Source organism: Lepidochelys kempii, chromosome 1 (assembly GCF_965140265.1).
Source record: "Lepidochelys kempii isolate rLepKem1 chromosome 1, rLepKem1.hap2, whole genome shotgun sequence".
Taxonomy (NCBI): Eukaryota; Metazoa; Chordata; order Testudines; family Cheloniidae; genus Lepidochelys; species Lepidochelys kempii.
In genome coordinates this window covers 328,563,093-328,590,236 of record NC_133256.1, presented here as the reverse complement: position 1 = coordinate 328,590,236, position 27,144 = coordinate 328,563,093, and the positions used below count along the sequence as shown (strand labels likewise).

Genomic DNA, 27,144 nt, shown 5'->3' with positions numbered 1-27,144 from the left:
GGATTATTAACACTGAAAACTTAAAATTACATTTCTTTACACCATACTAGCTTGTGTTGATTGCTAAGGGGAATTCAAAAGCAGAAAAATGCCTAATGATCTCCTGAGAGCTATATTTTCTTCCTTCTTTGTAATGTAAATGGATATTTTGAAAAAACAAAAAAACCAACAAAAAACAAAAAAAAAACCCACCATAGATCAAACACTCCATCAGCATCCTTTCTGGTTTTAACAAAAGGTCACCTGACTGCCACCTAGAGATGCACTTTTTACCGATGAAATCCAAAAGTACTAGGTACGAATGGATACAGAATAGGGCATCATTGCTGAGAATGTAAATGACCCTGACTGAAGGAGAGTGGAGTTAGGCTGCTGGTGGGGGTGGGGAAGGTGGGGGGAGAGAGAGAGAGAGAGAGAGAGAGACACGCACACAGTGGGAGTGCTGCTTGCTTCATCTTTTGAGAGAAGGGAAAACAAAAGAGCTCAGCTGCAGTTTTGTGTTGCTGTGTCTGGCTTAAACAGAAAATTCTAGACATCTGTGCTGTTAAATCAAATCACAGCTGAAACTGTTTCTATCAGGAAGATTATTTTCTCCCCTCAGAATGGGTTGGATCAATACAGGTGGTTTGCAGATTATGAGAAGACAGACTGGCTGAGAATCATGGAAAGGTGGGATAAGACTGCCTCTTTTTCTGCTCCCCCCCCTATTCATAGAGTAGTGTATCCGTGAGCAGGGACCTGACAAGTGGACAGTTTAAAAGCTTAGGTGGGTGTTTAAATCCCACAAAACAAAATCAGAATTAAAGGCACTACCATATTCGACCAGATGTTGAATGGAAACTTGAGCTGAGTCTGACTTCGCTTACAGAATTCCTGTGTGTTGCTTTGGATGTTGTCTTTGTTTGGAATAGTTCCTGTAGGAAAGAGCCATAACATAAGACAAAATGCATGTTTATTCACAAATTGTGAGATGACTGTTTTGATGCCGTTAAATTTTGGCCAGGGTGACTGCAATTGGAGGCTATCATTCTTGTGTGTATAGAAATAAAAAGAAAAGGAGTACTTGTGGCACCTTAGAGACTAACCAATTTATTTGAGCATAAAAAGAGCTGTTGACTTTTTGAATTTCTTGTAATGCCGGCATGATTAGAAGTTAAGTTGCAATTATTGGTGTACATTGTTTGATTTCTAACAATAGGCAATTCAAATAGAGCAAGTGTGAATGGTTTTTCTTCAGCAGTGCCAAATGCATCTTTTGCATTTCATTAAAAGCAACTGATTTTACTGAGAAATTCCTAAAGAATAATACGGGATAAGGAGGGAAAGGAATTAATGTTTCAGAGTTTTCATGTTCACCTTAGTATAAATAGTTGTATTAAGATGCCTACATTTCTAAAGCAAGTCCCAGTAATTTCTCATTTCTCTTGCTGTGCAGATGCATTTTCTTTTGTTCTTTAATATGTTTCCCCCTCTCTTTTAGAACAAAAAACATTTCCTGCTTTTTAATGGTATCAAGAGACTTGTATACAAATTACCCATTTTGCACAGGTTTATTCTCATTCATTCCTAAGAAAACTGCCTTAAGGTATTAAGGAAGGGGGAGGGGGCTTGACTGATGTTTTAAGAAATATTGAATTCATATGATTTAAATCACACATAGAAGCATATATTTAGCTCTAGCCAGAATTCAGTTCCCTGTCATGCGAAATGTCCAGACCATAGCAGGGAGATTCTTAGCAACCAATAAATCAGATTTGTAATGGGCCCTTTAAAATGTGTCTGTGAGGGGTGACTGGCTGGGTCCCCTTTGGCCAAATTAAGATGCAATCTGACAGTGCACTAGCAGCTGTGTGCTGACATTTTCCTCATGAACCTAGTGAAAAATGGCTCCATATCTTGTCTCTAGTCCTGAGAAGATGGTCTCTGAGTAGCCGTGCATTTTTTCCTCTATTGTTGTTTGTCCTAATCACCATTCTTGCTGATAGTGTCTGACTGGTTCATTTCAGTTTGCTTGCTTTTAAAACTTGGCTCAAAGGGCAGAAGTAGTAGTTGGTAGTGATTGTCTTACCTGGAGTCAATACTACTTCCTAGACAAAAAATGTTTATCACAAATGGGTTGCATAAATACTGTTAATAGTGATCCTTCTGTCAGTTTAAATGAGGTTAATAATTGGGCTGAAATGCATGTGTGTCAGACAGAGTACCACCCATTATAAAGGAGGAAAATGCCAGCCAGTAGCTAGTGAAAATTGACAGGTATAACCACAAATCCTTGGAAGATAATCCATTTCTGAAAGGATAAAACTACCTTTGTTGAAAGAAGTGTGTGCTTATTCAAGGGAAAAGCCATATTCAGATACTACTTGACAATGGGGAGTGGGGAGAGAAGAAATGTGCCACTTTTATTGTACTACTGGAGTGATTATTGAAGAAATTCCTGTATCAAATAGTTTATTGAGTATGCCATAGCAGCAGCACTTGATGTATCTGTATTAAAGCTTCAGTTTATAAAAGCACTGGGACCAGGGCAGAGTGATCTTCCATCAATTCTAAGGCCAGAAGGGAACATTGTGATCATGTAGTCAAATCTCCTGTATAGCACAGGCCATAGAACTTCCCCAAAATAATTCCTAGCGGAGCGTCCAATCTTAATTCGAAAAATGGTCAGAGATGTAGAATTCACCACAACCATTGAGAAATTGTTCCAGTGGTTAATTACTCTCAGTGGTAAAAATTTATATCTTATTTCCAGTCTGAACTTGTCTAGCTTCAACTTCCAGCCATTGGATCATGTTATACCTTTCTCTGAAAGATTGAAGAGCCCATTATTAAATATTTGTTCCCCATGTAGGTACTTATAGACTGTTATCAAGTCACCCCTTCACCTTCTCTTTGTTAACCTGAATAGATTGAGTTCCTTGAGTCTGTCACTACAAGGCATCTTGGAGAAGCACAGTTACTCTGTGCGTGTGTAAGAAAGAAGTAGATAGAGTTGGCTGTGTTTCTCTGTAACAACCTATGCCATCTGATTCATCGAGTGGCATTGGAGTTGGCTCGTGAAGAAGCTGCTTCTTTAAATGTTTGCCCAGTGATAAGGTGTTTTAACACGGGCTACCAGTACAAAAGTAGGGAAAATGTGGTAGAAAGGGTGGCTGGAAGAAATGAGGAGTAACATGGATAGTCTCTAGCAAACACAGCCAATGTTGTTTTTATGAATGCCTGATAAGGTTGCCTCTGAAAAAATTACAGAAAATACAAAACATAGGCACTTTATCCACATTTTAAAGTAATAGTTTCTACGTTATTACAAATATGATTGACAGTAAGAAAGCAATAATTTTAAAAGCGTCCATCCTAGAAATACAAATATTGTTCCATTTACTTGGTATAAGAGACATTATCTTTCAGGTGGTGTTTAGAAACCATGTTGTGTCGAATGGCTATAAAAATCCCCAATTGTTACTTGCCAATCTATTTAGATTAATTTTCATAGAACTAAAAGCTTGGGGATGCTGTTTAATTCTGCTTTTTCAGGAGAATGGTGGATATGGAATTTTAACACTGCTGCAGAACTGATTATTGCTTTTATAAACGTAGATAATTTGACCACAGTAAATGGCCTGCTTCATGGAAAGTGACACAATTACACTGTAGAAATGTAAAAAGAAAACAGACAATACATCTGAAAAGCCTTCTCCAAACTCATCAGAGAAACAGCAATGTCAATATGAAATAGACCAAATAAATGGAGTTAAAATGGTTTGAGGGATACAGAGAATCCAGATGTCTAGTTTAGGCTGATCATATTTGTAAAGCAGGACAGCTCAGCTGCAGTTTTGGAAGCTTGACCAATCAAGTTTGATTTCCAGATGTGTGTGTTGATAACCCTGAACAGTGAAATGCAAATGCTGAGTAGGAACAGATTAGCTTTCAAAACTACCCATATTTAGAGAATCTGCATTAAAAGATTCAACAAAGGAAAAGAAGAGGTTCTGGAGGAAAAGGGAATGAACACAGTCCAAATGAAATAGACAAGTCCAAATTATGGACTCTGGTTATCACTGATGTGGTTCTAATGAACAATTGTTTTGAGCAGGCATTCACAATCAAAATCTGATCTCAGAAATGGTACAAGATTTTTGACACATTTTTCCCTTATTGAATAAAAAATGGACAGGAACTTTTCTTGTAATGCACTTTTTTGGGACATAGCATAGAAATAAAATGGTGGTGCTACAGAGATTTAATTTCTGATGGTCACGCTCTACAAGCTATGTTAGCACATCCTTTGTTGTTAAACACAGGCCCTGATTCTCCTCTCATTTGCACAGGTGTAAATCACGAGTGACTCCACTGAAGTCAATGAAGTTATAATAATGTGAGAGGAGAGACAACTCCATACTTTCAAAGGCTACAAGATTTTATATTTAATTGAAACTGTCAAAGTGGCAATTGTCTGTGTTTTGCCTGGTAGACTCAATAACAGTCCACCAATTTCCATTTTGTCTGCTATCTTCAGAGCAAATGCCCTTGCAAAAATCATATGTTCCCTGATTGCAAGATGGGTTGAAACAAACATTAGGGACCAAATTCTGCCATCAGTTATGCAATTGTACTTTTTAGGGAATAAATTACACCAATGTAACAATCACAGTTTGGCCCCTAGAATAAAGAGACAGATGTGATCAGCAGAATTTTCAAGAATCTGTAAATTTTATAAGAGCATCTCAACAATTCCTGAGCCTTTACTCTCACATACAGAACATTCCAGCCCCGAGAGCCTTTATCCCCTTTGGCTTTAAAGGATGCTGAATATAACAGATGAAAGTTGGAAGACAGATCTCTCTCTGTTAAGCATTGTGGACTTTATACTTTTTAAAAATTGTTTTTCTTAATGTACTGTACCATATGATATAAAGTAAGTTATTTCCTATAGCTGGGTCTGGCATTTATAGGGCATGCTCAAGTATTAATGATCTCCCATTATTTAGTGAAAAGTAGATCACCACCACCAATGGTAGCTTAAAATCAGGCTGGTTAGCTCTGCTGATCTGAGTTTAACACATCAAAGAGGACCACAGTTTGTATAAGGAAAACTGTTTTGATCAAAAAAGTATGTCAGGTTTTCTTCAGCTAGCCTCAGCTTTTCATGTCTATCCTAACCCAACTTCTCATGCACCATTCTCACTCCCAGAGGCCTGACCCTACACAATCCTCTCTGGTTTGCTGTGATCAGCCGTCAGTGACTTTCCCTCACTGCATACGTTCATGCTTCTCTTACTGTGAGATCTACTTCCCCCTACTGTTCTTGTCCTGATGAAGTCAAAGCTGACACTAGCTATGTGGGTTGTGGTGGAGAGCATGTCTGAGAGGTCAGGAAGCTTTCTGAAAGTGGGGCGGTGTGGAGCAAGATGTACTTCAGAAGAGTATCTTAGCTTACTGTATCTCCCTGAGCCCTAGTGTGGCACTTTTTCTCAGATCTGTCTACAGATCCTTCACTAGTGTTTTAAGTTTTAAAACTGCTGGAGGCAGTGGGAAGGCTAAATGACTCTATATAGGCCCACTATGACCGTCCAGAATTGCACCCTGACTGGACTTAGCATTGGGTGAGCTGCACTAAAGAAAAAGTAGGATTGTTAGGGTTTAGAGAAAAACTATCACTGGCTACAGCAGGAACAGGACTGAACTTTAGGCTAGAAAGAAGAGCTGAGCTTGTGGAGGGAGTGGAGAAGCTTCTCTTTGCTACCTTTCCTGGCCCAAGGACATAAGGGAGTGGGATTGAGAGCTTTTGTTTTTAGCCATATTTAGCCTTAAACCTTCCTCATCTCACTGGGTTTTGCTAATTATTACACGATAAATAAAAAACATGCCCATGAACAATTCCTTAGTCTACAAGAATTCTGAATTAAATCTTTGCAGCCAACATCACTGACAGAATTATGTATAACCTAAAGGTGGTGGAATATAAGTAGACATGGTCATGAGAAGCATTATGGTAGAAAGCACAGCCTAATAAAAGCTCTCTTTCCTAGTCAATCTATGATTTCCACTCAAATAAATACATGGTTCTTGGTGTTCAGTGTGAAAAATTACTGCAACTAGAATGCTCAGAAATAGATGATTTAAGGAATAAATACATGTACTAGATAATAGGAAACAAAGAATGCTTGAAATTAGTTAATAAATATTTAGGTATTTTGGGGGTCTGGATTGCTTGGAACACATTGATGGGATATGGAGCTGTTCTCTTCTCTCTTGATCGTGAAGTGGGCCATCTGTTAAGTAACCCAGGAATATGAGAGAGCATTGTTCCAGTGCTTTGAACACTACATTGGCTCTCCCATACCAAACCCCGGGTGTATGGCCTAAGACTTCAGAACCCTTCATGAGGTAGGTCAAGGTTGTAAAAGGGACTGCCTCTGTGTCTGTGAATCAGGATGATATCTATGATCACCAGGAACCTTGGAGCTGACAATGTTTAGAGTGAAACTTGAAGGAGGCAGAGCCTCTTCAGTGTAAGGCTCACAATATGAAATTCCCTATTGTCAGAAACGTACCGCTCCATGGATTTTCAGAGCAAAATGTAAGAGCTTTCCACCAAAAGGAGCCATAAAGAATGGTTCAGTATCCCTCCCCCAAAGATAAGCATTCGAAAATAGTCCAACATGTTATATATATCTTAACTGCTGTAACCATGTAGTACAGGGAGAAGTAGATAATACAATTCTTCAAGTGGATTGTGGCTTTACCTAATTTCGTTGGAACCAAATACAATGGTGGTACATGTGTTGGAAATACCTGGATAGATTAAATAAGTTACTAATTGAGATCCAGAGTGATCAGAAAGTCCACATCATTTTATGGCCCCAGTGAGCTCATGATCTTGGTCAGTTTCATAATGAACATGTGTCCACCATGATTCAGATCCAGGCCACTAAGGGTCTCTGTGTGTGTATTTTCATAGGTATTGCCCGTACTTCCAGACTGCCTCTGTTAGCCCCTTTTACATTGTTGCATCTTATCTGGAAGACAAAGTGGAGCTGTCTTTTGAGGAGCAGAGTTGTGGAGTGAGGAGTAACCAAATGTCAGGGATGATACCTTTGCCTTGCTTGCTTCCATACCCTGTACTAAACTAACCCTGTAAACCTTTAAGGATAGCTGTTTTTTCCAACCATCTGTTTTTACAGCTCAGTCCTTATTCTGCCCTACAGAAAATAGAAATGGGATCTGTCTTGACACTGACACTGAGCTTTCTGAGCTGATTCTTTTGCTGGGGTGTTGGAGTTTTAAACCCTTAAAAATTGGCACCTTTGTTGTCAGACATGTTATGGAATAGTGGGAATGGAGAATCAACCACCCTGCCACCCTGAGTGTTGGGCTCTCTAAAACAGGTTGGGGTAGGCTGGTCGGAAGTGTCCTGTTGTACTATTCTGTTCTGTAAATTCAGCAGGTATAGTTATAACCTTGAGACATTGGGAGCTAGGACATTCTGTAATTATACTCTCCGACTGGGGCAGTTACTGCCTATTACGGTTTTAAACGTCTCAGGAAGTATGTTAGCTGCTGCTTCCAGGTGTTCCCAACAAAATGTTGATCATTTTAATTTACTTATTATAAAATGTTCTGTGACTATTGTGGAAGGGACTATGTCAAGGCATTTTGTTGCTGATACACAGAAGTCTCCAATTCCCAATACCATCAGTCTACCTTCACAAATAATATTTTTTCACTCATGTTGCTCCTTTCTTCAGAAGCTGTCAAAGTGTTTTACAATGGTAGGTAAATTTTTACAAATTAGGAAACCAAGGCACAAAAAGGGCCCAAGGTCACACACAGCAATTCAATGGCAGAGGAGGAAATAGAAGCCAGGTCTCCTAATTCCCAGTCCTATGCTCTAACCATTAGGATCACTGCCTCCCCTAGGACTCATTATATTCCAAATAGAGAAATAAAATTAGGGCTGTTGGGCTTTTTTGCACCTGAAGAAATTTAGAGGCACTCAGATATGTCAGTTGTTCATACTATAAAAAAGGTACTTTGCTGAATTCAGATTAATTTTCCAAAAGAAAACCCTGTACAGTGACCTTATATAAATAAATAGAGAGGACAATAGTGGAGAGACAGACACACACAACTCTAGTTCCTTTGAAATAATCCAATAGTTTCACCATCTAGAGAAGTTCATCCAATATTTGCTACCACAGTTCTTTATAACAGCTCTTTGCCATAACCTTGAGTAGAATACGTCAGCTCACCAGAAGCACTGGGAGGCTTTGTGCCTCACAAATATAGAATCCCCCCTAGAGCTGCTGTGAGAGCAGGGAGAGCATGCCCATAGTTACACACCTCCAGGGGAATGCAACATATCTCCTTCAGGTGGAGAGTGGAAGATTGTGGCTGTGGCCAGCTCTTCTACCTCTCCCTTTATGCAATGGGGAAGTCCCTATGTGCATAAAACTTTCTTAGATGCCTACATGGACTGGCCAGAACTTGGTTCTTAAGTAGTAGTGGACACGCCTTGCCACCCTTATTTTGTCCCTTTTTAGGAGGAGTTCAGTGCAGAATTCTGTTGATGCAATGTTATGGATAAGAATTCAAATGCACCAGAGTTAGCAAGTTCAAGCTCGTACAAATAGAAGGCATTGTCCTAGTCTCCTTCCACATAAAGTATTGTGTGAATTATTCCATATTAACTTCTACACATATATATGGCTGTAGTTGCTTTGGGGACCATATATTTTCATTAGTCTCTGCTTTGTGATGGAGACTTTAAACGCACTCTCTTGCCTTAACAGGTTTTTCATTTTATATGTGTGTATATATATATATATATATATATATATATATTTAAAAAGTGTGATAACATGTTTATTTCAAAGCACAGTGTGAGATAGAAATGATCACACATTGACATAGACACGTCAATGCTAATTTCAATGTGTGGAAATACAGATATACATGCCCACCAATGTGTGTATAACTAGAACTCTTCACGTCAGTACGTTGATTTCCCTCACTGTATGTGTAACAATGTCATGTACGCCCACGTTGGCTTGCAGCTCCATTGTTCATGGGCCAGATTTCTTCAAGTATGTCAAAGGCTCTTGTCATCACTTGAGGATACTTAATGCTTTCTTCAAGTTTTAAAAGTGAAAAGCTTCAAGTTTTGATTACTGGAGCATAAAAATCTGAAAATTTGCTTCACTTGTGAAAAACATCTTGTTTGTGTGTTATGTCAAGACAACTCAAATCCTGGACAGTATTAAGACAGTATTATTAGACCAAAAAGGAACAAAAAGCAATTACCTTTGGGCAATTATTTTACAAAGTTATAAGTTTCTTAAAACTGAAAATGTCTCATCAGCTGTAACTCCTGCAACCATGTAATGCATTTACAGATCCACAGCCCATCTGTTCCAGTAACATTCTCATCTTATTTTGTCGTACACATGTTGTTGCTTATTGCAAATAAATGTTGATAGTAATACATTTCGGCCAGTTAGTTCAGTGTTTTTGGTTTTGGGTCATATTTTGTTTGTTGTTGATTTTTGCTCAGCCTCATTTTCCACCCCAGAAAAGTGAATGTGAGGCCAGGTCAAATGACCAATTTTAGTTTTTGAACGTATGTTAATTTTCAGTGAGGTGCAGTCCCTGTTTTTCCGTAGAGGCCCAACATTCTCGTGAGCATAGCTATCTGTGTGCCTAGCCCTGCTCTCATTGCAGTCAAATGAGAGCAGAATTTTGCCTTATATCATGAGGAAGTGTTGTGAGCAGCTGCTACTGTATCAGAGAGGGCAGCAGAGGCTGCTGTCTGCAGAGAGTACAGAACAGGTTCCTGTTGATTCTTTGTGTATGTGTGTGTGAGAGAGAGAGAGAGAGAGAGAGCATACAGCAGGAGCCACGAAGGGTGAGAGAGACTGGAGTAAGGAATAAGAGAGAAAATAGGCAGAAAGGGAGTATACAACAAAATTAAGTGGAAAGTGCGAAGGAGAAATTGTACCAAGGTAAAACAGACAAGGGATTCCTCAGCTGCAGCCTTAAGGCAGCAGAGATAGGAATCTGGCCCACAAAGCTCTTCCTTTACTTGTCCAGAGGAAAATTTAAAAAACAAACAAACCCATATTTGGTTTAACAACAGTTCATCATCATGTGAAGACATGAGGCACCTTAGTTTTTGCTCCCCCGTCTTCTGGGAATCTGTAATAATCTCTGTCTATCTCCCAGTCTAATTTCTGGTTACTGATTATCCCAAGTGCTACAGTCCCACAAAACGAACACCCAGATATTATGGCGATAGGTGCACTGGAGATGGATGGATGCCCTGTATACTGTCAAAAAACAGTCCAAAAGGAAAAAAAAAAACCTTGGACCAGGGTGTGCCATTTGATCTGCATGTGTAATGTCTCAGCTGTGAGTAGATCTCTCCTCCCCAAGCAGAAAAGAGGTGGGGTCAGCTGCATCTATGGCAGCATCAACCCTTTTCCTGCACCCCATGCAAAGCTCTCTGCACTACAGTTCTGGGGATCTGAACTGGAAGAGAGTTGTTAAAAAGTGGTATCCAGTGGTTTGAATACGGTTCAATCCCCTTGCACCCAGTGAAGAGTCCAGAAGCAGTACTACATTTGCCCTTCCCCTTTTCCCCATGCATACACCTCCCATCATCACTACCACTGTCATGGGGATGCCTCTCTGGGACAGCCACTGTCAGGAAAGATCCTGGATATGCATCTCCTACAGAATCTTTTTGTCAGACTGAGATGACAGAACCAGAGCTGTTTCTCAGGCACAGGGCTCCTGCAGATCCCTGAAATCTCTACCTATCTTGGGCTATCGGTAGAAGTAGAGTTTGTGGACCAGACCCTCACTTTCTTCCACAACAGAACAAGCCTCCCACCCTTCCCTCCTTCTCTCTGTTTTCTCTCTCCTATTGTGGAATGCATAGGAAACTATGTGAGGGGAACCAGAGGCTGCTCAAGATAATCTAGGCAAAATTTCAGAGTGCTGTCCTGCCTCCTCATAGGACTAGGGTGGCAAATTTGAGCTGGCTGCCCTCTGTCATGATGGAGGAGCAGCTGGACAAATTTGAGTGAGTGCTATTGCAGCCTAGCATGCAGGGTCACAACACCACTCAAATATGGGTTGGCTGCCCTTCCGTTATGACAAAGGTGTAGCCAGGCCAAATCTGCTGGCATAGGCAGCTGCCCAGAAATTTGCCACCCTCTAGGGTGACCAGGTGTCTGGTTTTCAACCAGAACACCCGGTCAAAAAAGGACCCTGGCGGCTCCGGTCAGCAGTGCTGACCAGGCTGTTAAAAGTCTGGTCGGCGGTGCTGTGGAGCCCAGGCAGGCTAGTCCCTACCTGTCTTGCGGCAACACACTGCGCCCCAGAAGCAGCCAGCAGGTCCGGTTCCTAGGTGGGGGAGCCCTGGGGCTCTGTGCGTTGCCCTCGCCCTGAGCACCTGCTCCACAATCCCATTGTCCGGGAACCAGCTAATGGGAGCTGGGTGGGGCAAGGTCTGCGGGTGAGAACAGCATGCACCACGGAGCCTCATGCCCCCTCCCTCTTCCCCCCTGCCTAGAAGCTGGACCTGGTGGCTGCTTCTGGGATGCAGCGTGGTGCCCCAGGACAGGCAGACAGCTTGCCTTGGCTCCGCAGCACCGCTGACTGGGAGCCACCTGAGGTAAGGCCATGCCCAACCCCCTCCCCCAACCCTACGCCCCCTCCAACCTTGAGCCTCCTCCTGCACCCCAAACCTCTCATCCATGGCCCCACCCCAGAGCCCCCTCCCACACCCTGAACCCCTCATCCCCAGCCTCACCCCAAAGCCCTCATCGCCAGCCGGAGCCCTCACCCACTCCCACACCCCAATCCCCTGCCTCAACCCGCAGCCCCCTCCCATATTGCGAATCCCTCAGCCCCACCCCCTAGCCTGGAGCCCCCTCCTGCACGCCAAACCTCTCATCCCCAGCCCAACCCCAAATCCCACACCTCCAGCTGGAGCCCTCACCCCCTCCCGCACCCCAACCCCCACCTCAATCTGCAGCCCCCTCCCATATTCTGAGTCCCTCGGCCCCTCTGGCCCACCCCATCCTGGAGCCCCTCAACTCCCTGCCCCAGTCTGGAGCCCCCTTCCACACTTTGAACCCCTCATTTCTGGCCCCACTCTGGAGCCCACACCCCCCATTTAGAGCCCTCACCCTCTCCCGCACCCCACCCTCTGACCCAGCCCAGTGAAAGTTAATGCGGGTGGGGGAGAGTGAGCTACTGAGGGAGGGGGGAATGTAGTGAGTGTGTGTGGGGGGCTCAAGGAAGGGGTGGGGCCTCAGGGAAGGGGCAGGGCTAAGGTCTTCAGTTTTGTGCCAATAGCTACCCTACCACCATATGCAGCTGCCTAGTTTGCCTATAGCTGAAGCTGCCTCTGAGGGGAAGCCATTGTGAAGGCTACCCCATGATGATGTTACCATGTAGGGGTACTATCTAGCTGTGTTCCTTTAGATAGAAAAGTTACCTTCCAAGACTATCATTCCAATTCTATAGAAATAAGCTTTACAGAGTGAGGTAATCTTGTTTGAATAAAACCCTAAGATTAAGAGTTCTCAAACACAAAGTATCATAATTTTTGAAAACACATTAAAGCCTTATTAAGCAGTGGACGTGTTATTCCTTGACTTTAGCAAAGCTTTTGATATGGTCTCCCACAGTATTCTTGCCAGCAAGTTAAAGAAGTATGGGCTGGATGAATGGACTATAAGGTGGACAGAAAGCTGGCTAGATCATAAGGCTCTACGGGTAATAATCAATGGCTCCATGTCTAGTTGGCAGCCAGTATCAAGCGGAGTTCCCCAAGGGTCGGTCCTGGGGCTGGTTTTGTTCAACATCTTCATTAGTGATCTGGAGGATGGTGTGGATTGCACCCTCAGCAAGTTTGCAGATGACACTAAACTGGGAGGAGTGGTAGTTACGCTGGAAGGTAGGGATAGGCTACAGAGGGACCTAGACAAATTAGAGGATTGGGCCAAAAGAAATCTGATGAGGTTCAACAAGGACAAGTGCAGAGTCCTGCACTTAGGACGGAAGAATCCCATGCACTGCTACAAACTAGGGGCCGAGCGGCTAGGCAGCAGTTCTGCAGAAAAGGACCTAGGGGTTACAGTGGATGAGAAACTGGATATGAGTCAACAGTGTGGCCTTGTTGCCAAGAAGGCCAATGGCATTTTGGGATGTATACGTAGGGGCATTGCCAGCAGATTGAGGGACGTGATTGTTCTCCTCTATTCGACATTGGTGAGGCCTCATCTGGAGTACTGTGTCCAGTTTTGGGCCCCACACTACAAGAAGGATGTGGAAAAATTGGAAAGAGTCCAGCAAAGGGCAACAAAAATTATTAGGGGGCTGGAGCACATGAGTTATGAGGAGAGGCTGAGAGAACTGGGATTATTTAGTCTGCAGAAGAGAAGAATGAGGGGGCATTTGATAGCTGCTTTCAACTACCTGAAAGGGGGTTCCAAAGAGGATGGATCTAGACTGTTCTAAGTGGCGGCAGATGACTGAACAAGGAGCAATGGTCTCAAGTTGCAGTGGGGGAGGTTTAGGTTGGATATTAGGAAAAACTTTTCTACTAGGAAGGTGGTAAAGCACTGGAATGGGTTACCTAGGGAGGTGGTGGAATCTCCTTCCTTAGAGGTTTTTAAGATCAGGCTTGACAAAGCCCTGGCTGGGATGATTTAGTTGGGGATTGGTCCTGCTTTGAGCAGGGGGTTGGACTAAGTGACCTCCTGAGGTCCCTTCCAACCCTGATATTCTATGATTCTCTGATTCTAAGAGCCACATTCTGATCTCAGTTGCTTTGGTGTAAATCTGCTGTAACTCTATTAAAGTCAATGGCATTACTCCAGGAGTATACCAGTTAAAGAGCAGACATTAGATAGAGCCCTTAGTTCCAAGTGAGGGATGAATTTGTTCTACATTACTGGTATTGTGAACATTTAATGACATGGAAATGGCCTTACTTTGAGCTATATGATTAGAATTAGTCATTTCAGTGAAAAATCACTTTCCTTTTGAATAACTGTAAACTAAGATAGAGTAAAGTCACTATGTTTTAAATCTTCTATTATACTATAATATTCTATCTGTAGAGAATATAGTTTTTTAAAAAAAGTCACACTCTTGTTTTACTTGGTTGAGAATTTTATACTGAAGATCATTTCCAAAAGTATGAAAAGATATATTTAAAACACCCACAGCTCCTTGGATCTCCATTGGTGCCACCATTTTTGCTGTTATTGAGGCAGTAGCATGCAAATGGTGCAAGTTTTGGGGAAAACTGACAGATGCAGAAGAGTACACAGTTTGGGCAGAGATATCCCTTAGCTTAGGGGATGATTTATCAAGGCGGTTACTCTTTATCCTAGTACAGAGGAGAGAATAGAAGTTGTGTTGTGGTAATTGGGCCTACAAATTTACCTGGATTGTGAGTTTAACTGTAAAAGGTATGTAAAAGTTCATAAAATGTCATCATAACCTACAAGAACAAATGTTGATGGGAACAGGTGCAAAAGGGAGACAGAAAAATTGAATTAGTCTTAACAAAAAAGGCCTACTGATATGATTCAAAGACTGTGTTGACATTAGGCTTGTTAAAAACAGGAGATGTGGAGCCATTAATGACTGCTTCATGTGGCAGGTAGACCTGGAATTGACAAGGGGAGAGGCAATTCTTGATTTAGCCCTAAGTGGTGCAAATGATCTGTTCCAAAGGGTGAATACAACTGACCTGCTCAGTAATAGCAACCATAATGTAATTAAATGTAACATCCTTGGGGTGGAGACATCAAAGAAACCCACCACAGCATTTAATTTTAAAATATGGAACTACAAAAATGACGAAGCTAGTTAAATGGAAATTAAAAGGAACAGTCAGAAGGGTGAAATGCCTGCAAGCTGTATGGAAATTATTTAAAAGCATCATAATAGAGGCTTAAACTGTAAATAACCCCAAATAAAGAAAGTAAGAGGACCAAAAAAAAAAGTCACCATGGCTAAAAAGCAAAGCAAAATAGGTGGTTAGAGGCAAAAAGGCATACTCTAAAAATTGTAAGTCAGATCCTACTGAGGAAAATAGAAAGGAGCATAAACTCTGGCAAGTCAAGTACAAAAGTATAATTAGGCAGGCCAAAAAAGAATGTGAAAAGCAAATACCAAAAGACACAAAAACTAACGTTTTTTTTTAGTTCATCAGAAGCAGGAAGCCTGCCAAAAAGTCAGTGGTGCCACTGAACAATAGAGGTGCTAAATGAGCAGTGAAGGAAGACAAAACCGTTGCAGAGAAGCTAAATGAATTATTTGCATTGGTCTTCACTGCAGAGAATGTGAGGGAGAGTACCACACCTGAGCAGTGTTTTTAGGTGACAGATCTGAGAAACTGTCCCTGATTGAGGAATTAATAGAGAAGGTTCTGGAAAAAATTGTTAAATTAAACAGTAATAAGTCACCAGAAGCAGATGGTATTCATTCAAGAGTTCTGAAGGAACTCAGATATGGAATTGCAGAACTATTAACTGTGGTATTTAACCAAAAAAGTCTCCAGCAGCGATCCTGGCAGTTACAGGCCAGTAAGCCTAACTTCAGTAACAGGCTAATTGGTTGAAACTACAGTAAAGACTAGAATTATCAGACGCATATCATGTTTATCTGTGTTGGGGAAGAGTCAACATGGCCTTTGTAAAAGGAAATCATGCCCCACCAATCTATTAGAATTCTTTCAGCGTGTCAACAAGCTTGTGGACAAGGATTATCCAGTGGATATACTGAGCTTTGACTTTCAAAAAGCCTTTGATAAGGTCCTATACCAAAGGTTCTTAAGAAAAGTAAGCTGTCATGGGATAAGAAGGAAGGGCCTCTCATGGATCAGTAACTGGCTAAAATGTATGAAATAATGGGAAGGAATAAATGGTTAGTTTTCACAATGGAAAGAGGTAAAGAGGTCCCCCAAGAATTTGTAGTGGGAGCAGTACTGTTCAACATGTTAATGAATGATCTGGAAAAGGGGAAAGTTGCAAAGTTTGCAGATGACACAAAATTACTCAAGAAAGTTAAGTCCAAAGCAGACTGTATAGAGCTACAAAGGGATCTTACAAAACTAGGTGAATGGGCAAGAAAAGGGCAGATGAAATTCAAGGTAATGCATATTGGAAAAAATAATCCCAACTATACATAAAAAGATGGGGTCTAAATTAGCTGTTACCATCCAAGAAAGATCTTGGAGTCGTCATGGCTAGTTCTCTGAGAACATCTGCACAATGTGCAGTGGCAGTCAAAAAAGCTGTTAGGATGTTTGCAACCATTAGGAAGGGGATAGGTAATAAAACAGAAACTATTATAATGCCCAATAAATCCATGGTACACCAAGACCTTGAATACTGCATGCAATTTTGGTCACCCCATCTTAAAAACATATTAGATTTGGGAAAGGTGTAGAGAAGGACATAAAAAACAGTTAGGGGTATGGAACATTTTCCGTACGAGGAGAGATTAAAAAGAGTGGGACTGTTCATCTTAGAAAAGGGACAACTGAGGGGGCATATGAAAGAGGTCTATAAAATCATGTATGTTTTGAGAAAGTGAAGTGTTATATACTTCTTCATGTAACACAAGAACCAGGGGTCACCCAATGAAATTAAAGGCAGCAGGTTTAAAAATAAACATAAGGAAGTACCTTGCACAGTCAGCCTGAGGAACTCGTTGGCAGGGGATTTGAAAATGTATTAGATAAGTTCATGGAGAATAGGTGGATAAGGGATATATTAAGAACAAGATCATATGTAAAAATCTAAAATCCTCATTTTCCAGTCTTTTATTGCACACATGTATCTGAGGGGAGAAGTGAGCTTCCAGGCCTTATTACATAAGAAAGGGAAGTGATTTTTCCAATTATGTATTACACAAATTCCTAACATATAGAAGCATTCAAAATCCCCATGTTATAAAATCCTTACATATCCTCCTTTTCTCTTATTCACTGAAATTTTCATACCATTCATACAGCTAGTGTGCAGAATGGCAGTTACCTTCTGACCTGTTGCCAACGATCCAATGATTCTCATTGATCTTTCTTCCCCAGCACCATTCACAAACTTACTAAGCATGTCACCTTCAATGACCTGAATATAGACACTTTAAACAATCTCTCATCCAGCAGTTAGAGTAGCTGTTTTATACTTTTCCACCTGTCTAGCTACCTTGTAATGTATTTTTTCATTGAATTATTTTAATTTTTAAGTGTTATTTTTTCGATGGTAACACCCAAGGATTTCATAGAATCATAGAATCATAGAATATCAGGGTTGGAAGGGACCCCAGAAGGTCATCTAGTCCAACCCCCTGCTCAAAGCAGGACCAATTCCCAGTTAAATCATCCCAGCCAGGGCTTTGTCAAGCCTGACCTTAAAAACCTCTAAGGAAGGAGATTCTACCACCTCCCTAGGTAACGCATTCCAGTGTTTCACCACTCTCTTAGTGAAAAAGTTTTTCCTAATATCCAATCTAAACCTCCCCCACTGCAACTTGAGACCATTACTCCTCGTTCTGTCATCAGCTACCACTGAGAACAGTCTAAAGCCATCCTCTTTGGAACCCCCTTTCAGGTAGTTGAAAGCAGCTATCAAATCCCCCCTCATTCTTCTCTTCTGCAGGCTAAACAATCCCAGCTCCCTCAGCCTCTCCTCATAACTCATGTGTTCCAGTCCCCTAATCATTTTTGTTGCCCTTCGCTGGACTCTCTCCAATTTATCCACATCCTTCTTGTAGTGTGGGGCCCAAAACTGGACACAGTACTCCAGATGAGGCCTCACCAATGTCGAATAGAGGGGAACGATCACGTCCCTCGATCTGCTCGCTATGCCCCTACTTATACATCCCAAAATGCCATTGGCCTTCTTGGCAACAAGGGCACACTGCTGACTCATATCCAGCTTCTCGTCCACTGTCACCCCTAGGTCCTTTTCCGCAGAACTGCTGCCTAGCCATTTGGTCCCTAGTCTGTAGCTGTGCATTGGGTTCTTCCGTCCCAAGTGCAGGACCCTGCACTTATCCTTATTGAACCTCATCAGATTTCTTTTGGCCCAATCCTCCAATTTGTCTAGGTCTTTCTGTATCCTATCCCTCCCCTCCAGCGTATCTACCACTCCTCCCAGTTTAGTATCATCCGCAAATTTGCTGAGAGTGCAATCCACACCATCCTCCAGATCATTTATGAAGATATTGAACAAAACTGGATTTAAGTCATTAGTAATTTTTTTAGATAGGTCAATCAATATAGGAGAGAATCATTTCTAATTTATATTTAAACAGTAAATCCAATTTGACAATTTCACAATAGAGGTTGGATGCCCATATGCACTCTGAGTTTGTGTCAAAGAAGTTTAAATTGGTAATGCAAACAGGCATTGTCCTTGGCATTTAAATCAAGTCGTGTACTACAGAACACAATAATTTATTATGCTGTTAAAATACTGGTGATCAGACTTTCATTATTCCAATGCTGCTTCAAACTATTAGTAGTCAGGTATATCAGAGGTGTGGGTGCATCAATAAAACTGGACTTGTGTACAAAGCATTCTGCTATATATTCTGAGATCCTGAATTTGGATTTATGACAATTAATTAGATTTAGTGGCTTTTGCGGTGCTGCCTAGTATGTTAATTATTTAGTCTTGCATGATTTCAGAAATTAAAAGCAGTCGTGTGTCACAAGAAAGGCAGTCCCCAAGCTCCCTGATAATCAAGAGTGAAATTCACCCCTGTGCTGAGGGCCAGCATTAGTGTGTCTGCCCTGCAATAAGGTACCCACGGCTGGCCCATGCCAGCTGACTCAAGCTTTCGGGGCTTGGACTAAGGGGCTGTTTAATTGTAGGGTAGACGTTCGGATTTGGACTAGAGCCTGAGCTCTGGGACCCTCTCCCCTCACAGGGTCCCAAGTCCAGGCTCCAGCGCCAGCCTGAACGTCTACGCTGCAGTTAAACAGCCCCATAACCTGAGCCACATGAGCCTGAGTCAGCTGACATGGGCTAGCTGAGAATTTTTAACTGCAGTGTGGACATACCCCATAAGGCCTATGTATCATGCAACTGCCACTTAAGCCCAGAATCCATAAAAGGCAATGGATTTCCCATGTAATGTTTCATTTGAGTCAAAAGGTGGACAGAGCTTCACTTTTAAGAGTTTTATTATTGTCCTTCCAGTATTTCACAGTTATCTGAAACATGAGATCCTGAGAACCTGGCGTGTCCAGGCTGTCACCACAAAGCATGTTGTTTTGAAAATAACAAAGCTCATTCCTTTGTTGTTTTTCACTTTAAATATGTCAGAAAGTTAGTGATTGATAAGTGATAATAACATTTCAGGAGCCTAGAACATTAAGCTGGGGGTAGAGTGACTGTTTATACAACACCTAGCACCTTGCAGCTCCAGTTGTTCTTCAGTCTCATCTCAGGATCTAGACTCTGACATTATGTAAATGCTGATGTTATCAAACCTAGAGAATGCCTCATTTTTCTTTCTATTTAAAAAACGGAAATTAAATGCAAACTGTGTATCATGAAGTATACAATTGTGGGTTAGTTAGCATTGTTGTTGGAGTTTTATATTACCTGATTTTATGCAATCCTTAAGGACTGTGGTGATTCTGTGTAATTACTTTCTCTTTAAATCTGGAACATTGTGACTGGCAAAGTTCAACTGACAAGTTTTTTGACAGACAATGGCTGTTGCAGCTGAATTTAGACGCTGAACCCAGTAGTGAAGTTTATTTGTAAATATAGCTAAAAGTTCTCTCTCAACTCTGAAACAGTATTTTAGGAACAGCCGCATCCCAGGCTTTGATAAGATCCTTTTACAACAACAATGGGGTGAATGTGATAATACTGATGGAAGAGGTTTCTAGCTAAAAGAAAGAGCAAAGAAAGTTAGGCATAGTCACATCTGGGAGAATGGATGGTTTCCATTTTAATGAAAAAGGTAATGAGTTTACAGTTTATGTATAAAGATTGCGGTAGTATTTTTATGCCAACGTCACTGAAGACATTTGAAAGAAAAGATACATTTTCCTAACTTTGATTGAAAGAGACATTTACCAGACTGAAAGACTTATCTTTCCCACTTGACCTATGAGGAATTGGATGAAGTGTTTAAAAAGCACTATGTTCCTCAAGCAAAATTCCTATCTGAGAGAGATAAATTCCACGTACAAAACCAAAAAGAAGGAGAAAGTGTATCTGATTTCCTGGCTAATCTTAAAAAACTCTCCCAGAGCTTCCTCTTGGGTAATCACCTGCAGAAGTTCTCAGAGAGAGCTTTATATTTGAGATGAGAAATCTAAATTAAAAGAGAAGCTGCTGAGTATTATTCACACAAAGTAACTTAAACTGAGAGGAGCAGTGGGATATCTTGTTTCTTTTATTGCACAAATCAATGCCTCAGACCACCATATAGAAATCTCCAGCAGAGTTATATCTTTGGCCCCAATCATGCAACACCTCACATGCCTAACCTTGTGCTCAGGATAGTCTCTGCCCTACTGTTCAGTGGGATTCCTCACATGTATAAAACTAAGCATGTGTAAGTTTCAGCAGTATTGGGGTCTTAAATGTACAGTAAGAATTAGTTTTGGCTTGCTCAGACCACATGTAGCAAAATAACTAGATGAAAACACAGCAGTGACAAACCCAAAACATAAGCCTGCTGGATTTTTATACCTAGGCCTAAGGGGTATTTAGTTTGAAATGACAGGAAAGGAACGAAGTAGGAGAAAGGTGTAAAAAAACCCATTAGGATCCATGACATACCTTGCAATGAATAGAGGAATAATGAAGAAACATGCAGTTGTTTAGAAAATAGCAAAGGAATTACTATTGCAGGAGACAGTAATTACTGCAGAAAGAAATTGTTCTTTTTTTATGATGATTCCAATGCCAGTTAATGTAGAAACTGTAGAAAATGAAAATATTATTATGAAAACAGAATCTGTGAAGGTCAATGAGGAACAAGAGGGAGCAAGTGACAACTGCTCTTCCTGACAGGCATTTCTAGCAAAATGGAATCGAATCATAAACCTCCCAAAATACTAATTTGTAATTTAAAAATTACAGGGAAAGGAGGATTGTGATGTTTAGTGTCTTAAACTGTGGTGACTGTGTGCGCTTATGGCATCTTTTAAGGCCTGGAATATTTGGGCAGGTAAAGGGCAAAGAGTTTGCCAGTTGGCAGCTGGAGTCCTGAACATAGCAATAGAGTGGGTTGGGTTTAGCTTGTAAATAAGGATCCTTTTCAATGTGGTAGCTGAATTCATTTTTGTTGTTACTTTATTTTATTTGTTATTCTGCTGAAATTAATGTCTGTGTAGTTAATTAAAAAGGCATACTGTATTTGGATTTTCAGGAGACATCACATTGACTTTAACTATATATCTACAACATTAATGTGGGGTTTTTAATATTTAAAGTTAGAAAGACCAGTCGCAAGGTGAGAGAGATTCACTTATCCTTTAAACCCTCAAATTAAACACATTTGGTAGAATGTGTACAAAGGAGCTTACAAGGGAAGGAATTGCATCTTACATAGACAGATAATATTTCAAAAGAAATCTTTGTTAACGTAAAGAAGTTGACGAGCTCTCATATTAACCTGTTTCTGAATGGAGTCTTACCAATAGCCTCTCACAGACACTGGCATAACCCTAGAGATGTCTCCTCTTCAGGCTCATTAGGAAATGTCCTATCTTTCTCCTTGAATCTTTCATATAGCCTTGGCAAGAGGTTTTATTGAAGGTTTTATTTTATTTATCCTCTTGTAAGGATGTCCAGCTTTTCTCATTTCATTTTTTCAACCGTGCAGTGAATCAGAGCACTAATCCTTCTCGGTTCCAAGCTGCACAGCAGTTCAAGGAATAGTTTGACTATCAGATTAAATGATGCCTGGAATTTGCATCCACATGTTACCATGGAGATGCCATGCAGACATCACTTTCGTGCTGTAGCACCTGACAAGAACAGTAACTGACACCAACATGTGATACAATCAAGGCTGGTCTACGCAAAGTTTTTGTATCTGTATAACTATGTCAATTAGGGGTGTGATTGTTTTTATCAATATAGTTATACCAGTATCAAGGTGCCTTATACCAATATAGCTTATTCCCCTTCCTATATGTGAATAAATTGTACTGGGATAAATGTGTCTACATGAGAGGTATAGTACTACTTTAACTAAAGCATATAGTTAAAACAGCACAACTTTTGTGTGTAGACAAGGCCTTATTGTTGACAAAAGTCCTTTATATGGTCTACATCTTGGGTCTTACCCAGCTATTCTCCAATGGTCTGAGAATGAGCCAGACTTATTCTTCATTCCCTTTCGGAGACCATGAGGTCCTGTGGATAAAAGACTGGCCAGAGAGACAGGAAATGTGAATTCTGATTCTGCCAATAATTTGCTCTAAGACCATAGGTAAGTTACTTCGCCTCTTTGTACCTTGGGCACCCCATCTGTAAAGTGCAGATAACGATAATGATTCCAAAACTTCTTTGTAAACTGCTTGACAGCTAAAGATGAAAAGCATCATGCAAGTGCAAAATTTTATTATAGTGACCAGAATTTGAATAATAATAATAATAATAATAATAATAATTTCCACAGCTGGGATTCGAGGATTGTTTTATTGAAGCATGTAATGATCTGATATTCTAGGCTTTGTTGCTGGATACCTTAGTTGAATTATTTTTGTCTACAATTCTCACGAGGATCCTGCTTCTTGTGTCAAGTGTATACAGGTTCCATAAATAGCAACTTTTCTATGTGTGAGCAAGGAGAGAGGGGAGTCAACATAAGACAAGACCCCTTTCAGATTTCTTGTATGCTAGGATTTTACAGACTGGAAGATATCAAATCAGTGTGTGAGACTGAGAAAAAGAATCATGCTGCTCCAATGTGCTTCTCTTTTGGGACTTGGCTTCTCCGTGCATTTTTAATATCGTATTCAGGCTTTCTTTGTTTTATGTGAAATCTTTAATATAATTCTCTGCTATATAAAGAGGAACAACAAACATTATCAGGGAAAGCTTTGTTTCTGATTTAGGGATTCTTTGATCTTTGGAGAATAATAAGAGCACCTTAAAAACATCTCTTCTGGAGGAACACCCTAAAACAGTGGTCCCCCAACTGTGTGGTGCGCCCCCATTAGGGGGCATGGTGCAACATTCAGGGTTGGCGTGCAGCGGTGTCCAGGACAGCCCCCACGGGCAGGGAGGGAGTGCCATGCTTCCAGCCCCCACAACCCCCAGATCAGCTCCGTCCCCAGCCTCACTCCTCCCCCAACCCTGGTCAGCTGCCAGTTCTGCTCCACCCCCATCTCAGTTCTGCCCTCATTCCCTCTCCACCTCCAGACCAGCTCTGCCTTTAGTCCCAGCTCCTCCCACATCCCCAGATGTGCCATTAAGTCTTCTTCAGCTCAAGCTCTGCTGCTGAGGAAGGCTTGTCTGTGCTGTAATGGAGGGGGTGTGTGGACAGATTCCGTTAATGGAAAGGGGAGATGCGACTAGAAAAGTTTGCCCACCACTGCCCCAAAATTAGTGCATCTCAGTTTGGTAGAATGGTTGGTGTCTATGTGTCTGTTACTTTATAACTGCAGATATCTAGTATCCTGGAATAAACAAATCAAAGTGGTAGTATGCATTAATTGAATAAAGGAAAAACAAGAAAGACTGAGGTTCAAGTAAACCTAATGAACACAGGGCAAATCTTTTGTAAATACAAAGCTATCTTCTTTGTATTATGCAAGACTTTTCTGAGATGGGTTCTTCTTTGATTTGGGCTTGATTAAATGTGTTTTGGGTAAAAATACAATTTTGTCCAAACTCAGTGTATGGAAATACCCCAACGAGACCCAAACTCTAATTGATGTATCTGCATTCATATTCAAAGCCAGGAATTATCTAACATATGCTTGTACAGTGTTGTATCGTTGTTTTCTTCATTTGTAGTAATTGGCTTCTTTCAAGGCATTTGCCTTACAAATTTCAGTAAATCAAAACAGAATATCTGCAATGTAACAAGGCAATAATATTGCTGCTGGAATAAAGTTACAGCTGGCTGTAGAAGAAGCGCAGTTTAAATGGTGAGAATATACTGTTGAGGTTCAGGTCTCCAGCATCCTCTTCCTGACTCTGAAACTAACTTGCAGGGTGACCTTGAGGAAAAGTCATTACACATCTCTGTTTACCCATCTGCAGAAGTGGGGGTTCTGACACTTCCCAAAAGTTAATGTTTGTAAAATGCTTTGATAGCCTCAGATGAAGTATAAGTATGAAGTGGTATTATTCTTAGCGATTCCAGTCTTCGATCAAGTTCTCTAATCTGATGTCGGATGTTTCTATATATTAGCAAACTGGTTTGTACAAAATTTGTTGACTGTTGCTAGTACAGTTCTCAGTAGACCAGGGGCCAAGGTAACAGTTAAATATTTCAGTGACATGTCTAAAAGTGCAAACATGAGTAATGAGGAACCAGCTAGAGAATAATGACTTTGATTTTCCACTGGCAGGGCAGGATTTACATTGTGCTGTGAAGCGTCTTGTATGAGAAAGCAATTGTTTTCCCTTTCCTCAGGAGTTGAAAGATGAACATCTTACAGTGCTGACAGAAGGTTCAGAACTACAACAGATAGGCCAGGATGTGGTGTTGGTGCTACTCATTTGCTTTCTTGATGCTATGCGAGTGGAGAGGTGGAGTATTGTAACAAGCAACACTAAGACAATGAGAAATAAGTACCGAATAAATCAAGAAGAAAGCAATAATGTTGTTTTCCCTTAAAGTTTAGTTTTTTTTTCTGAAGAGCTGCAGAATGCAGACCCCAGGAAGTTACAGGTGTTAGCCTGTGTGTGTGCACCCATCACGGAGGCAAACACTGTGTTACTTCTGAATCACTACTCGTGCCAATAGACTGCTGTTAATTATTTGCACACCTCTTTTGTAAGTAAGGTAGGTGGTTTAAAAGTAGTGTGCAAGGGAGAAAGCTTATGGGCTTTTCCATGAGCTTCCAAGCTGTGGTTGTGACTCAGATACGTTTTGCTGAAAGAATTAATGTGTGCCACCCTGTTCATTCCTCTTTTTAGCATGAATGGAAAACTAAGAGCATGCTCTTTGATTTTTTTTTTTTACACAAAGCTGTAGAGTGGATAAGATTAACAAGAATTTGAACAGCTATTTCTAAAGTGTCTAATTAGAGATAGGTTAGCCGAGGACAGATTCAGCCTATTAGTAATTAAAATGACTGCTGCATTTACCTCAGAGATCAATAGCCCACGATCCTTTTTCTGTTTAATATAACTACTCTTCTTGACATTAGGATGTCAGGATTGAAAAATGTAAGGCATTGTTTGTTTTGTTTTTCTTTGGAGATATTGATGGAAGAGGAAATACATAAATGAGGATATACCTGTGAAAGCCTAACCCTCTTAGTTATCATGCCTTCTCCCATTATAGCAAGTGCACCCTCAAAAAGTATATTAAGGGTAAACTAATATAGAATTACACTAATCTAACAGAATCAAATACTTTTATGAAGCTTGGCTATTACTGATAGCATTAGCTCTATCTGTAGCACCATTAGATTCAGCCATTCAGCTGTTGTCCTGGGATAGCATAAGTGGATCCCTCTGCCACTGGCTTACAGGCCCACGCCTATGCCAGCCCTGGATAGCATTTATATATTACATGGAGCAGGTGCATGGTGGTGGTTCTAGGTCAAGGAATTCAAGTCATGCAAATGTGCTCTGTTGGCAAGGACTAATGTGATTATTGTGAAAGGTGAAAGTACTCCCACATTTCTGCTAGCATTCAGGCATCTCACCACTGCCATCGTACAAGTGTCACGGTCACATGTTGAAGTGAAGTCTGATTCTCCCAGCTGATTGTTTAGTATGAACCTCCCTGCGTCCCCATAAAACTGCGCTCTGATTAATAAGAATTAGTTAAATGTTTTTAGTGAACATAGCAAGCTCTTTGGGACAGGGACTGTTTTTCTGTCATAGATGTATATAGTACCTAGTGCCCTGGGTCCCTGGTCAGGGCCCCCAAATGGTACTGCAATTCAAATATTTGATGATAATAATAATAATAAATAAGACAGTGTTTACTCATGCAGTAAGGAGGAGGTTTTCTTATCCATCTCTGTTACCTCCAAAAAGTGGTATCCTAGAAGCCTTTCCAAATTTGGGTTAATACAGTGCATAAGAGTTCATATGTTCCCCCTAGCCTTTTCAAAATTCACATGGGAATCTTTAAGTAATTTCAGGATTTTGTCCCAAATGATGTTTCATGTCCATGTCAAATGATGATTGTCTCCTTGGAAGACCCAAGACCATCAATTAGTTTGGTGATGACCTTTTAAAATAGTGGGTCGTCAATACTCTGCACTTATCTAACACCTGTCATCCACAGAATCTCAGATAATTTTACAGTTGGGAAGGAAGCATGAATTTAGCCTCTGTGAGGGAGCTAAGTAGTAATAGTCCCAGTTTTTCACATTGATAAGCTAAGGCATAGTGACATATCTAAGGAACACAGCAAGCAAATGACAGTTGGAGAACACTTCAATCTCTTTGGTCACTCAATTACAGACCTAAAAGTGGCAATTCTTCAACAAAAAAACTTCAAAAACAGACTCCAACGAGAGACTGCTGAATTGGAATTAATTTGCAAACTGGATACAATTAATTTAGGCTTGAATAAAGACTGGGAGTGCTTGTGTCATTACACAAAGTAAAAATATTGCCCCATGTTTATTCCCCCCCACTACCGTTCCTCACACATTCTTGCCAACTGCTGGAAATGGCCCACCTTGATTATCACTACAAAAGGTCCCCACCCCCACCCCTGCTCTCCTGCTGGTATTAGCTAACCTTACCTGATCACTCTTGTTACAGTCTGTATGGTAACACCCATTGTTTCATGTTCTCTATGTATATAAATCTCCCCACAGTATTTTCCACTGAATGCATCTGATGAAGTGAGCTGTAGCTCACGAAAGTTTATGCTCAAATAAATGTGTTAGTCTCTAAGGTGCCACAAGTCCTCCTTTTCTTAGAGCTG

General features: G+C 40.9%; 1 protein-coding gene across 20 annotated transcripts in view; it reads left to right on the top strand.

Moving 5' to 3' along the window:
• Nucleotides 1-27,144, top strand: part of MAGI2 (membrane associated guanylate kinase, WW and PDZ domain containing 2) — a 1,187,450-nt gene that overhangs the window by 550,982 nt on the left and 609,324 nt on the right. Inside the window, exon 1 of one of the 20 annotated variants that reach the window (XM_073328612.1) lies at nt 604-669. The exons of 18 other annotated variants lie outside the window; for them this stretch is intronic. The gene's annotated coding sequence lies outside the window, so the exon portion shown is untranslated. Of the gene's footprint in view, nt 1-603; nt 670-11,600; nt 11,681-27,144 lie in introns of those variants that run through there. One more of the 20 variants, XM_073328611.1, reaches the window with a different exon arrangement.